General features: G+C 37.6%; 1 pseudogene; it reads left to right on the top strand.

Moving 5' to 3' along the window:
• Positions 1–14,550: 14,550 nt before the first annotated feature.
• Positions 14,551–14,714, top strand: LOC145267337 (U2 spliceosomal RNA; annotated as a pseudogene).
• The last annotated feature ends 532 nt before the right edge of the window (positions 14,715–15,246 follow it).

Genomic DNA, 15,246 nt, shown 5'->3' with positions numbered 1-15,246 from the left:
GAGAAAAAAGAAGAAGAAAAAGAAAAAGAAGAAGAAGAAGAAGAAGGAGAAAAAGAAAAAGAAGATAAAATGAGTAGAAGGAAGAAAAGAAAAGAAACGAGGGAAAAAATATATTAAAAATTAAAAACAAAACAAGGGGTAAAAACGAAAAGGAGGAAGATGAAAAACAAATAATTATAATATTTAAAAAAAGAAGAAGAAAAAGAAGAAGAAAAATATGGAGAATATAAGAATGAAGATAAAAATGAGAAGAAGGAAGAACAGAAAAGAAACGAGAGAAAAATATATTAAAAATAATATGAGAAAAAAGAAGAGGAAAAAGACGAAGAAGAAGAAGAAGAAAAAGAAGAAGATGAAGGAGAAAAAGAAGACTGAGGATAAAAATGAGTAGGAGGAAGAAAAGAAACGAGAGAAAAAAATATATTAAAAATTAAAAACAAAACAAGAAAAACACGATGCGAAAAGGTGGGTGGTGAAAAACGAATAATTATAATATTAGAAAAAAGGGAAGGAAAAAAGAAGAAGAAGAAGAATAAATAGAAGGAGAAAAAGAAGAATGAAGATAAAAATGAGTAGGAGGAAGAAAAGAAAAGAAACGAGAGAAAAATATATTAAAAATGAAAAACAAAACAAGAAAATAACGATAAGAAAAGGAGGAAGGTGAAAAACGAATAATTATAATATTAGAAAACAAAGAAGAAAAAGAGAAAGAAGAAGAAGAAGTAGAAGAAGAAAAAAAGAATGAGGATAAAAAATGAGTCGTAGGAAGAAAAGAAAAAAAACGAGAGTAATAAAATATATTAAAAATGAAAAAATAAGAGAACCAAGAAAAAACGATAAAAAAACAGAAAAAATAGAAAAGAAGAAATCAGAGAAGGAGCATAACAAAACAAGTGATGGAAGTAAAGACCCAATTGAATTCTAGGATATCTACTAAAAATGTATGCAGAAGAAAAAGAAGAACAATGTAGTCAAGCAGATGAGAGAATAGTAGAATCGGTAAAGAATCCTAAATCATGATGGCGATGACTAATAACTTTATTAGCTTAACTTTGGAAGAAAGTTTTAGTCTCACAATATGCTATTCTATCTTGACATTGCTGCTGTGTTCGTGCCGCTCTTCCCAGGATTTTGGTTTTCGATCTTTTCTTATGTGAGATGGCTGCACGAAACTTGAACTGGCCAGCTGTTTCCTATGAACAACAATAAAAAAAAAAACAAGAAAAAATGTTAAATATCTCTTAGGTATTCGATCTAGGACTTTTCGAAAGCAATCACTGTCATATACGGTCGTAAGAAACAGAGATACGTCATTGAATTGTATTGAGAATGTCAAGTAAGAATATTGGCGTTTGTTTCCCCGAAGTTTTTTTTTTATTTCTTTATTAAGAATTGTTTCTAAAATGGGACAACGTAAAGGTTGCTAAATTTCCGCAGTGAAATTATTTATGTGGAAAAAAGTGGGTTCGAGCAATGTACACCCATGGTTATCAGCTAACTTCGGTAACCCCTGAGCTACCATACTGTCATGCTGTTGTTGTTGTTGTTGTTGTTGTTGCTGCTGTATGTGTTAGCAAATATTTTTTAGCGTGAAATGTTCAGATCTCACGATCCAATAGATATAAGAGTTGTTGAATGTGATACATCGTACGACACCGCATATACTACGTAGGTAAATTGCCGTACACTTACAGTGTTCATTGGGCAGTTTTCCATTGTTCAGGGCAGTGATCAAATCTTGAGCTACTTAATGGTTATCACATTGATGATGCGAAATGTATTTTTCTTGGTAAACGTACATCACCGGAGACGAGGGTGTACCAGTAATACTATATGTACTAGTCAGGGTAATATGAAATGAAGTATGCCAGGTCATGGCATATGCTACTGGTACCATGTAACCCAGTACTACCTGCCTCATGGTCGGGTCACCGGCGACTAAACTGGTTCCCCCACCAGACTTGTTTGGTGAGGAGGGTAACTAATCTCCTTGAAGGATAAAAATCAAGACCTTCCAAAGGGCGAATGAACCCTTTTTCAGGGTCAACGGCCAACTAGCACCGTGTGTGTTTGTGTGTATGTATGTGTGTGTTGGTGTGGAGAGGGATCCCGTGAGCCGTGGTGAACGCCACCTTTCCAGGAGGAGCAAATCTCTGATTAAAAAAAACATAAAGCACGAGACCAGTACACGCATTAAGCTGGTCAGGAGTCTAACTTGTTGCTGGATATCTTGCTCTTGCTTGTTGCTGGATTTCAACATTTTGAACCGATAGAGAGACTTGGCTGTCGTACCAAGCTCAGACTCTGTAGCATCATCTGTGTAAAGATACTCCCTCGGGCATTTGTCTATTAAAATGGTCCTGTGGCGATGGAAGTCATTTTTGGGCTCATGGACTTTAAGTGTCTGAGGGAGTGGCACACGTATGACAAGATGTTGTAATCATCAATAATAAAGGAATTATGTTTCTAAATCAGAAGTGATCTTAGCGAAGCCAGAGGATCCAAGAGAAAGACAGCGTTGATAGAGCTTGGCTCTAATTGCGCGATACGAGTTGTATGTTATCAGAATATAAAGCCAGGGCGTCATATGGTCTCCGTCTTCAGATTTTCTGTCCAGGTTTACTCCCTTAGCCTTTACCCCTGATGGGGTAATCGTGCAAGGCAGCAGTAGTCGCCTTTTTAAGTAAACTACTATTCGAAATTGACGAGCCCCACCTGCCCGATGTGATTGGTTTTAAGCTGTCAGTGGATCGTATGTTTCTTTCTTCCAAGTAGTAAAACAGTTTCGCCGCAACTACACAAGAAACAAATAATGAACTTGTGTCACAATGGAGTGCACCCCTTTTGGGAGAGCTGAGGGTCTTATATATTAATAAGCCTTGTGCCTAACTTGGTATCCATTTGTATGGAGGCAAACACACATTTCAGTGAGCGCACATTTTATTAAAGGTTAAAACTGTTGACACGAAGATTAACTAATGTACATGAAGCCAGGGCACATTGCAAGTTATGTTGACGTTATAATTTGAAAAACCAATATTTAGGCGATGAAACATCTATCTCTCTCGCTCGCTCTTTCTTTCTCTCTCTCTCTTTCTCTCTATTTCTCTCTTTCATTCCCTTTCTCTCTCTGTACTTATTGAAAAAGAGAATTAAATATAACTCTATTGTGTTAAAAGTCGTTGGAGCTTCCATTCTGGGGTCAGCGGTCGCGACATAGCATGCGTCTGGTTTTAACTGGTATTTATAAAAATATAATCCTCATTGTTTAGTTTTAAATAAATTTTATATATATATATATATATATATATATAATTTTATAAACGTGCATTTGTTAGCTATATTTTTATAAGCGTTAAATTTCAGCATACCATTAATGCCGACGATGGAAAGATATCTGTAACGACGTAATGAAGAAGCAAACCATGTCAGCCAGTTATAGTCGATGATATCTCGGCCCGTAATATTGTTGTTTCACTGTGCCATCGTTGGATATCGTGTGTAAGACCCAGGGAGCTGGTGGCGTTCTAAGGACCTTGCTCAACCAAGTAACTCTCCCCGCGAAATGATAGTGCCATAAACTATATTTTCGGAGGCTATTTTAAACGTAGTGCGCTCGTATAGTCTTAACTAAAAACACAGCGAACTCATGACCTATGAGATCCATGTAATAAGTATGGGAAAAGTGCACCGCATCCGTTTCGGTTCTTGAAGTGTCCAATCGGTGTTCCTGCAGGATTTAGAAATTATACTTCCTTTTTGCTTTTCTTGGAGTTTAGAATTGAAATTGTCTGCAGATCGATTGTAGATTTTAGGACGTAAGATGGCCGGTTGAAGACCATTCCATGCAGGAAATTTAAAGATTATATGAAGTTAGTATAACTAGCTATTAAAATAGTATTAAAATAAATATATTGGGCTATTAAAATGTGACCCATATGCCTATTATTAATCATAAACAGATGATTCCATTAACAGAGTAAAATTTATCTATATACTTATAAACGTCTCTGGACCATCAACTCTCCCTTTGTTAGATGTACTAGAGTGGTATTAAATAAAATTCACAAGGTTTTACAAGTCCAGCTATATTGAGTATACATTAATGTCAGTTTTTGCTTCACTGGTAGGCATAGTTTCAAATAATGAAACTCTGTTATGTTAGGTTTTGATTTCATTTCCGATTATAGCTTATGACAATTAAATATTATTTTTTTTTACTTTTGAAATTATTACTATAGATTGGGTACAATATAATAGAAAATAAGTGACACTTTAATAATGAATACGGAAGCTGCATAAATTAAACTACCATATTTAAGCAAGTTTTATGAGCGAGCAATTCTACAGACCAGAAGATTGGTTTCCCAACAATTGGTGAGCCAATAACAACTATGAAAGGCGGTAATTCCTGGAGATACAGTGCACATAATTTCTATCCCCTGGCGGTTAATTACCTGAAAAAGTCCAGGATATTGTTTGGCTTGAATGTGCTAAAGCAACATCATATATGAAGATGAGGATAACAGTCCGCAAACAAACAAATAAATGAATAAATAAACACGTACACAAATTACTCATCTAAAGGGATTGTAATATATATATATACTAGCAAAGATACCCGTGCTTCGCACGGAGCTTTGTTGCGCACTCGGGTACCAAAATCTGTGGGCACCTTTCCAGTAAGTTGATGTTGTAAGAGCAACGACTGCATAAGGTGATTAACATTTTAACTACCTCTTGTAGTGACTGAAATTCAATCAGGAACTTCACAAAACATTTTCATCAAAAAAGAAGGTTACTTGATGTTACATAGTAAATTTTTCATTGAAGTAATTTTCAACTCTTGCTTAAATTTTATCTTGCACATTCAATACTAAAAACTTACCACAATCAGATCATGTCAGTTTTTCCTCATATCCATTTCTCGAACTTTTCACTGAAGAGCCTCAGGGTAAACTACATTTCTGCTGCTTTGATTTGGAGCCAGAATGTAGAGTTTTTCTGAACTTCCTGTCCGGCTGATGAAGACGTAGAACATACCGTGACTGAAGCAGTCTGATGTCAAGTCTACGCCAATGGTGTTAAATGTTTGACCTTGACTTTTGTTTATGCTCATTGCAAAACACACCTTCACAGAAAATTGGATTCTCCGGAATTTAAATGGAAGTTCTGAGTCCGATGGAACTAAGGGGATCCTTGGCAGTAGAACGGTTTCGCCTTTGTAGGGACCACAGGAAATGGTGGCCTCAAGTACATTGGTGTGCAATCTGGTGATAACACATCTGGTTCCGTTTGTTGTTTTTGGCGGTTCCAAGGATCGAAGAATCATGATTGGCGATCCAATTTTGAGATTTAAAATGTGTGGAGGCATTCCAGATATCTCCAAAGAGTTTAAAAACTCCACAGGGTAGTGAACAGCTTCATATTCATTAGTAGCCGAATCAACTGACTTGTATTGCTTTGTGTCTCCTGGAAATTCATCCATTATTGAATTGTTCAAATGATTCACATTGATGTTTAATGGCGAAATAATAGCCCTCTCAGCAAGCCAATCCGGTGATTTTCCATTGTTTTGCAGGTCTGGGTACACTTTGTCTTTCAGTTGCTTCTGATTACAGACACATTTACCAAGCGCAGTTGGAATCTTAATTGTGTCAGGTGAAGAAGTGATAGGAAACTGACCATTACCGATTTGGAGAAGCAATTTTGAGAAGTCTGCTGCAGCTGTGTTATCAGAGATATAGGCTCTCATATTAGTAGTCAGTCTCTTCACTATAACGTGCCTCCAGAGATAGGAGTGTTTCAAACTTGCATTGACAATGTTAGCCCTTGTGCCATTTTTAACCACTGGGAGGATTTGACGGAAATCACCGCAAAATAAGGTTGGAATGCCACCCATGGGATTCTTGTTTCCTGTGATGTCTTGCAGTGTTCGGTCAATTGCTTCATAAGCACTCTTGTGCGTCATTGGGGCTTCGTCTACAATGATTGCAGAGGTGTCTCTAATTACATTTGCCAAGGCTGAGTTACCAGTAATTTTGCAAACTGGCTGATCCATTCGATGAGTATCCAAGGGTACTTTAAAAGTGCTGTGAAGAGTGCGGCCACCTTGTAATAGAGTAGCAGCAATGCCACTGGATGCTGTTGCAAGCACAATCTTTCTCATGGATCTAATCTTTGCAAGGATCAAATTGATTACAAAAGTCTTGCCCGTACCACCTGGAGCATCAAGAAACACCATGTTTTTGTTCATTTCACCTTGTGCTTCCAACATTGCCATGAATGAATTGTAAACTTCTCTTTGAGAATCGGTCAGTTTTTCTTGCATATTTTCTGCTTGTAGGGAAAGTTCTTCAAGATTATAAGTAACTTCACGTTGATACTCTCTCGCGAGTCTTTCATCTCACCCTTGCGTTGGTGCAGGTAATCCATAGCTTGCCAATGGTTGACCGCACATAACGAGAACTTTTTCTTCAATTAGACAAAGAGTTTTATTGTAGATGTCCTCATTAAAATCTGCTTCTGAATTGTTAACTTCTTGCCTGTATCTGTGAAGAATGTCTTCAGATATTACATCACGAAAAGCCATCCAGATCTCAAGAGGATTGCTTGGCTCACAGGCTGTTAAAATTATCACAAATAGGCTTCGCAAATTTGAAGGTGATTGAGTGGCACTTGCCTCTCCTACTGCTTGATGCAAGTGATGGTCATTTTCTAGAAGGCCTCGAGCAAGGCACGCTGCTCTGTATGTTTCAAACACCTGACCATTGTATGCTCGCAAATCTTGAAATGAAGTTGGACCAGCAACCTCATTGAGCAACAGGCGTAAGAAATAACACTCCCCTGCTTTTGGACTAATCGTGTAGATTCTCCCAATGCATGGTGCCTTCCATACATCATCATTTTCAGTACCTTCAACTTGTACCCCACGCATTCTTCTCATCCATTTCTTTGTCGATTTGTTCCAAGTGTAAAACTCAGGGACTTCTACGTATTTGAGACCCCTTGCAGAGTTGAAAAAATGCTGTCAAAGTTGTGGCAGGCGGTGGACCTTGGGCTCGTTCCAGAGCAGTATCAGCTGAGAACATGACATGCTGCCCATTTTCAAGATGAACAGAAAGTTGTACAATTGGGGGGAAAAGTTCATGGATGGGATGTTCCAATATCCTCCAGGCCGCCTCTGAACTGCCGACATACCTTGCATTCTGGAACTGCTGGATCTCATCCACAATGTGACTTTGTACTTGGCCTTGTTGGTTAGCTGCTCCATCAGTTCTTTGTAGTTCAAACACTGCTTGATCACATCCTTTATTCACGTATTTGAGGACATATTTGATGCTTTGGATCGAGCTGCAAATTTCTACGTTAATGTGAGCGTTGAACTGCTGAAGGAGGACCTTGTTGTACGGAACAATCCACTAGTTTGTTATTTCTTGATTAACATACCGACCATTTCTCTTCATCCTTATTGTACCAGTCTGGCCTCCATCTTCTGGTTTTCTTCGCCTGTACTTGGGGTAAGAGTCTTGGCCTTGCTCGGTACACTGAAGAAATTCTTTTGGGTATTTTTTGGAACATTTGTTGTCAATCATACATGGACAATTTGGATTAAATGGTCCACAAGGTCCATGCACCATATGTGCCATCACTTTAGCATGAAGATCAGGATCTTCCTCTTTGTCAGGGATCTCTGCAGATATGCAGAGATCCATTTTTTCTGGTAGAAGTTTGTCCTCTGGGGCCTGCCAGGTGAGGATGTGTGCATGCGGCAGTCCTCTTTTTTGATATTCAATAGTGTACAGGAAAGCCCTCAACCTGCCAAATCCTCCCTTTTTAATAAATTCAAGTAACTTTTTTAGCTTCTGCCTGAAAACCCTGGCAACAATATCTGGACGATCCTGAGGGTCTTGCCCTTGAAGACAATTCTCTGTAATTTCTGTCCACTTTGGATTTGTTGTGAACGTGATGAAGAGGTCGGCTCGGCCCATTCGCCGAACATATGCCATGGCATCACTTTGACGCTCAAACATGTATCGAGGGCCTCCTGTATAAGTTGCCGGAAGTACAACTCGTTGACCAAACTGTTCTGGATTCCCATCCTCCCTAAGAATTGAATCTCTCAAGTTGCTATAATTGTCAGCTCTCAGGGTCTGTTGCTCACGCCTCAGGAACTGTAAACGTTCTGTTTCAATCTTGCAGTACACATCCACCAGCCATTGTTGAAATAGCCTTCGGTACCAGAGAAAATAGTTTCCAGGCCGAGTCATTAAATGGTACGAATAAAATTGCTGTTGGGTAACTTTTCGCCCATTGGATGCCTTCATGTAGATGTTGTAAGATGGAGAACCATAGGGGTACATTAACGGGTACATTAAAGTATCGTAGAGGGGATGTAGTTCGGAGATCCATTTTAATGTATCATTTCTAAAACGCAAGACAATATCCCGGTTAGCTGTTGGTTCATTCTCCATTAATATTCCAATCTCATACGTTGTTGTTGGAGCATTGAATCGCCGTGGATGCTCTTCTTGCGGCCTTCGGTCTTCCCTTATGACAACTTTATGTTCTACCAAGTGTTCTTCTTCAATCCTCTCCTTTGTTGTTTTCAGCTGACAAATGAAGCTGTTGTTCTCATGTAAAAATTCAGTCAGACTTTGGAGAATGTCTCTATTGAGTCTACTGTCACGTCCCCGATTATGTAGTTCCTCTTCCAGACTATCCAAGAAGTAGACTTGAATAAACTTTGCTGTTTCATCTTCAGGTGGTAAAAGACTCCCAATCTGGTGGCAAACCTGGCCTCGAATTCTAAAAGAAGGATTCCACCCATGTACTGCCGCAATTTTGTGACCAAATGATGTCATTGCAAAACAATTGTTATAACTGCGTAGATTTTGCAGAAAATCTTTAGAGATGGGACCATTGCCGGAGAGCAAATCTTGAAGCAACTGAGGCAGTGGTGGAAAGCTATCAAGCACAACTTTGCCAGAAGAACAACAACAACCAGGGGTTTCTCCTTTAAATTTTACAGCTGAGCAATGTTGACATACTTTGTCCATTTTTCCTATATCAGCTGTAGTGAGAGAGTCATTTTTGTTGTAGAGCAATCCTTTTCTATTGCAGTGTTCTATTTCATGGTGTCTCAAAGCAGTCATTCGTTGTCTAGCTGCCTCGTTTTCTGTCAATTGCTGGGGCAAAGTCATACTCTCTCTCCATGCAGCCTCTCGTTGTTGCCCTTGGTATAGGCGAAAGCTTCGTTGGGTTTCCGATTCATTCTGATGTCGTTGAGCCACTCTCAACTGACCTTGTGTACGTCTACTTACCTCATATAATTCATTCGATCGTAATATTGCTTCTCTTTCCAGTGCATATCTTTGCCTTTCTTGAATTTCATCTTGTGATGAATTTAACCGCCTTACAGCATCTCTAGTTCTGTCAGCTTCACGTTGGGTTTCTCTTTCCAAATCTGACAGTCTTGCTCTCCTTTCTCTTTGACGTATCCTGTTAAGTTCTAGACGTCTTTCTCTATCTGAATTGTTTTCATTGGAGCGAATTGCAGCAACTCTTAGTCTATTAGCTTCCAATCTTTCCATTCTTTCTTCCTCACTTTCGTTTCTACTTCGTTTGGGTGGCATAATTTCGGTTTTAAACGGAATTGTTTAACGATATTAATGATTGTAAATTAATTAAGCGTAAAGGAAATGTATACTAACTGAAATGGACGAACTATAAATAATATTTCTGAATAGTACAATTATAAACAATTATATTGTACCTATTTACTATGCCTCCCCACGGGACAGAGTTAGACACCAGGGTCGTTATTTAACGTGGAGAAAAGGTACAAAAATAAAAATTGTCTCAGTCGTGAAGGATTTCTCCTCCACCGAAAGAGAACAAGAAAATGAAGTGCAGCATCTGAAGAACAGATACTACACTTTGATCTTGACCAAAAGGAATGAATAAAAGCGACCTACGTGTGACTCATTACTTCCGGGTGTAAACGTCACAGTCTAAAAGTAATAATTAAAAAAAAAAAAGTAAATGTAAAATAAATGTAATACCAACTTAAGTTAACTAAGTAAACAGTACAATTAAAACAGTTCTATTAAAACAAATAATTACTAAGATCTAGGTAATTGTTAGTCTCATTGTTATGGTTTTAAAGAAAAAAATGTGTAAAAAAAGTTCTGCTTTTGTGAGTACGTGTATTTCTTTTAAATTACATAACCTTTTTATTTTATTATTTTAAATTTATATATTTTGTTAGTAAACTGGAAGAAATTCAGTTGAATAAAACCTTGTTCGTGTTCTTTACGTTAAACTCATATTTTTATAAAAGGTTCATCCGGTTTAAAGAAAGCACTAAGTTTAAATAAGACTGGAAATAACTAATTCAATATATAAATAGAAAAATGAAATAAATATAAGCTTTAAGTCTTAAGATAGTAATAATCAAAATGTAATAAATTATTTGTAGTTCAAATCTATGATAAGACAGGCTTTCGAAATAGGCTCGACCAGAAAGATTAAATTGGAACGAAATTATAATCTCCGTGCCATTTTCAAAACATCTCCACAAAAGTAACGGTATCCTGCAGTTGGTTAAATGACAATGGTTGTAAGAAAAATGTAAAAGAAAATGCGCTTATCTGTTTATTTTGACCTGTTTTATTTAATTAAAAAAAAATTGGCTATAACTGGAAGAGAGCGTTATGTTTTGGGGGTTGTTTAAAAAATAGAATGGAAATAAAGTTAGTTCCGTTTTAATTGTCTTTAATTGCGGCAAGCGCTAACAAAATCGAAAAATCACTGTTTACATTCGAAATGTTAACTTTTATAGGTTTACAGGTTTGCTGACAAGGCTGGGGGTGTTTAATACAATTATTTTACTAAATTGATTTTTTTCATTTAAAAATAAAATTATTTCTTTTTTAATAACGTTTTATTTTAAAATATTTGTTTTTGTTTATTTATATAAAATTACGATAGTTGAATTGTATTCTTTCAATTATATTGGCAAGTAAAATATAAAAGATTAAAACGGAACGAAATTGAAATTTCCATTACATTTTCAATACAATCCCAAAACATAAAGCTTTCCTCGCCAATGAATTGTTTTGATAATATACGTAAAGTGAAATAAATCGAATATAAAATTAAATGAAAATATATTAAATAATTAAATGTTAAATAGATTTTGTAAATAGTACAGTTGAAATGATTAGAATATTTCCAATATGTAATAAGGTCGAGGTAATTAGTTAAAGAGATTTAATATAATGTGATATGCAAATGAGCATAAGTCATTCGATATGGGGGTGGTTTGTAGACTAGTATATAAAGAAATTAGGCATAGATTCTTATGTCTCCTATAACAGAAACATCCTAAAATGGGTTCTAATGTTTCTCTACCAGGAGAGATCTACCCTCTTACCTCCTTTATATTTCGTTGATGATGGGGAGCTGTACACACAGACAGAAACACACGAACCCTATTACTTTATAAATATATATATATATATATATATATATATATATAACAATATTACGCTTAACATAATAAAAAATAGAAAAATAAATAATTGTGAAAATTGACGTTTACGGCAGGAGAATGGAGCCAAAAATATAATCACAAGGAAAAAAGATCACATTCGCATGATGGAATAGAAAATAAGTAAACCCTAAGCAACAGCGTTTAATTCAAAATGGCGAAAGGTGACATTGGACAAAACAAGCATGCGTATTTTGTGACAGCACTAAATCCACGCACAGATGTCATCGTGATAACGAAATGATTGTGATTAATAAGATTGCATTAGATAAACACAATTACTTTTACTCTGACCAGAAAGAAATATCAGCCGGTAGGTCACCAAGTGAGCAGCGGATGTATTTGGTCGAATCATATATAATTACATTTTCAAAACAATTATATTTGAAAATAGTAAACTAATATGAGAAAAGGAATCCGAAAAAAGCTTTTCTTCTATTTCGTAAACACTTAAGAAAACACATACGCATAAACACGCGCACATATAAATACGCGGTCACTAAGACTTCATTAATTTTATAGCCGAATTCCAAAATAATCTAATATAACTTCACAATAATGAGAGCATTCTAAGTTGTTTTTTTTTTTCGAACTATGTTGTGAATAATACATTTGACAAAACATCCGGATATTAAATCCATGTGAGGGGAAAGACCTTATATTTTCATTGAAACTTTGGTTTCCCATAAGCAGTATCGCCTAGAAAAAAGATCTAGTATATTGTACCTAGTTTACCGAAATATGCTCATGACTGCGTAACAACAAATTACTGCTTATGTAAAAACAAATAAAGAGCATATATACATATATATATATATATACATATATATATATATATATATATATATATATATATAGTCAGATTAAATTTTTCAGTGATAGAAGCGTTGATTCAATGTCAAAATAAAATCCGAATAAAATACGTTTGTAAGCCAAATTACTACGCAATATTATCAAAATAAACGGATATTTATTTGTTTAAAATGAATATTTCTGTAATAATTCTAATCCTTGAATATCTGAGTTAATTAAAAAATGAAGACTTTTCAGATTGGCAAGTTCACCGCGTTGAAACACATGTAACAAAAGTCTGTCCTGGTCCCTTTTGGATACAATCACAAAAAAAGCTTTCTAAAACTGACACCAGATTGGCTTTATAGATTGTATAACCTGGCTGCGTCTCAATTTGCATATGGCGTTTTTGTCTCGAGTCGCTCAGGGTTCGAGTTTAAGATTTCTTCTCTTTCTTTTATAAGCAAATGACTGCGGTGCTAATCATGAACATTCCTTGATCTAATCTTGACTAACCGGGCAGGAATGTAGTATCTGTCTTTGTCGGGTACTCCTTAGCGGCACTGGGGCTACACGGTCAGGCACAGCTAACCCACATTACACGGCTAGCCACAGCTAGCACTCACAAAAATGACTACTCCTTTTAGTCGTGTGCAAGCGACTCTATAAGTCACTCTGTCAGTCGGTCGGTGGTCTGTCGGTCTGTCCGTAACACTTTTGTGCTTGGCCTTTTTGGTTAAGATAAAAGGTCTGTTGTTAATAGATGCTGTTCTTAGCTTTTTAAGTTTTTCTTGGCATTTTCGGCAAGATCGAAGTGTAGTATCTGTTCCGGCAGATGCTGCAAGCTATGACTAGCAAAGACCAGATGTGGGGGCAACCCCACATGCCTGACCATTAACCAGCTTCCATTTCCACCCTCTCGGGAGCTGGTCCCCTTTTTCCCTTCCCCCTCCCTTCACTCCTCACATTAAAAATCGGCCTTGTGCCTAATTTGCTCGGTGGGGGAGCAAATAAATACCATCTGTTCCGGCAGATGCTGCACTTAAGATAATTTGTACCAGTCAATGGAGGGGAAACCCTCTATACTGGGACAATTATTATTTTTGGTAACCAGAGTGACCCCTTTTAGGGGAGCTGGTTTTTACCTCACATTAAAAACGGCCTTGTGCCTAATTTGCTCAGTGGGGGAGCAAATAAACACCATCTGTCGGGCAGATAATGCAAGCAAAGACCATATGTAGGTTCAACCCCAGATATAAGACCTTGGTCAATGTAGGGGGAACCCTTCATACCAATTATCACTATCAACCTCCCCTACTCCTCGGGAGTTGATCCCTATTTCCCCTTCATTCCACACATTAAAAATGGTCTTGTGCCTAATTTGCTCGGTGGGGTTGCAAATAAATACCCCCTCTTCACTCCTTACATTAAAAATCGGCCTTGTGCTGTATTTGCTAGGTGGGGGAGCAAATAAATACCCTTTTCTTGGCATTTTGGCCAAGATCAAAGTGTAATATCTGTTCCGGCAGATACTGCAAGCAAAGACCATATGTAGGGGCGACCCCACATATAATACCTTGGTCAATGTAAGGGCAACCGTTCATACCAATTTTAACGATCCAGCTCCCCTACTCCCCGGAGAGCTGGTCCTCATTTCCCCTTCACTTTTCACATTAAAAATCGGACTTGTGCCTAATTTGCTCGGTGGGGGAGCAAATAATTATCAATCCCACATATAAGAGCTTTGTCAATGTAGGGGCAACCTTTCATACCAATTGTCACTATCCAGCTCCCCTACTCCACGAGGAGTTGGTTCCCATTTCCCCTTCACTCCTCACATAAAATATCGGCCTTGTACCTAATTTGATCGGTGGGGGGGCAAATAAATACCAACCCAACGTATGAGACCTTGGTCAATGTAGGGGCAACCCTTCATACCAATTGCTACTAGCCAGCCGCCTACGCCCCGGGGAGCTGGTCCCCATTTCCCCTTCAATCCTCACATTAACAATCGGCTCGGTGGGAGAGCAAATAAATACCAACCCCACATATATTACCTTTGTCAATATAGAGGAAACCCTTCATACTAATTGTCACTATCAAGCTCCCCAACTCCCCGGGGATTTGGTCCCCATTTCTCTTTCACTTCTCATATTACAAATCGGTCTTGTGTCTTATTTGCTCGGTGGGGGAGCAAATAAATAGCTTTTTCTTGGCCTTTTGGCCAAGATCAAAGTGTAGTATCTGTCCCGACAGATACTGCAAGCTATGACTAGCTATGACTAGCAAAGACCATATGTGGGGGCAACCCCACATGCCTGACCTTTAACCAGCTCCCATTTCCCACCTCTCGGGAGCTGGTCCCCTTTTTCCCTTCCCCCTCCCTTCACTCCTCACATTAAAAATCGGCCTTGTGCCTAATTTGCTTGGTGGGGGAGCAAATAAATACCATCTGTTCCGACAGATACTGCAAGCAAAGACCATATGTGAGGAAAACCCCACATATAAGATCTTAATCAATGTAGTGGTAACCCTTCAAACCAACTGTCACTATCAAGCTCCCCTACTCCCCGGGGAGCTGGTCCTTTAATAATCGGCGTTGTGCCTAATTTGCTCGGTGGGGGGGCCAAATAAATACCATTTTCTTTGCCTTTCGGTCAAGATCAAAGAGCAGTATCTGTTCTTACTACATGCTGTACTTATTTTGATATAAAGTGGGGGTCGCTTTTCTGTATTAATTTAATGTAAAATGATCATCCATTTCACAACCAGGCAGTCTCAAAGCCATTCAAGTCATTCTCTAGATCATTCAAGTTGTTTTTGAAGGATTCCAGTTATTTTTTAAGCATTCAAGTCATTCTTAAGGTCATTCAATTCATCCTTAAGTTCATTGATGGCAT

The sequence above is a fragment of the Euprymna scolopes genome, chromosome 42 (assembly GCF_053919585.1).
Source record: "Euprymna scolopes isolate OS-2025 chromosome 42, ASM5391958v1, whole genome shotgun sequence".
NCBI lineage: Eukaryota > Metazoa > Mollusca > Cephalopoda > Sepiida > Sepiolidae > Euprymna > Euprymna scolopes.
Note: the sequence above shows the minus strand (reverse complement) of the source record. Positions and strands in the feature narration are given on the sequence as shown.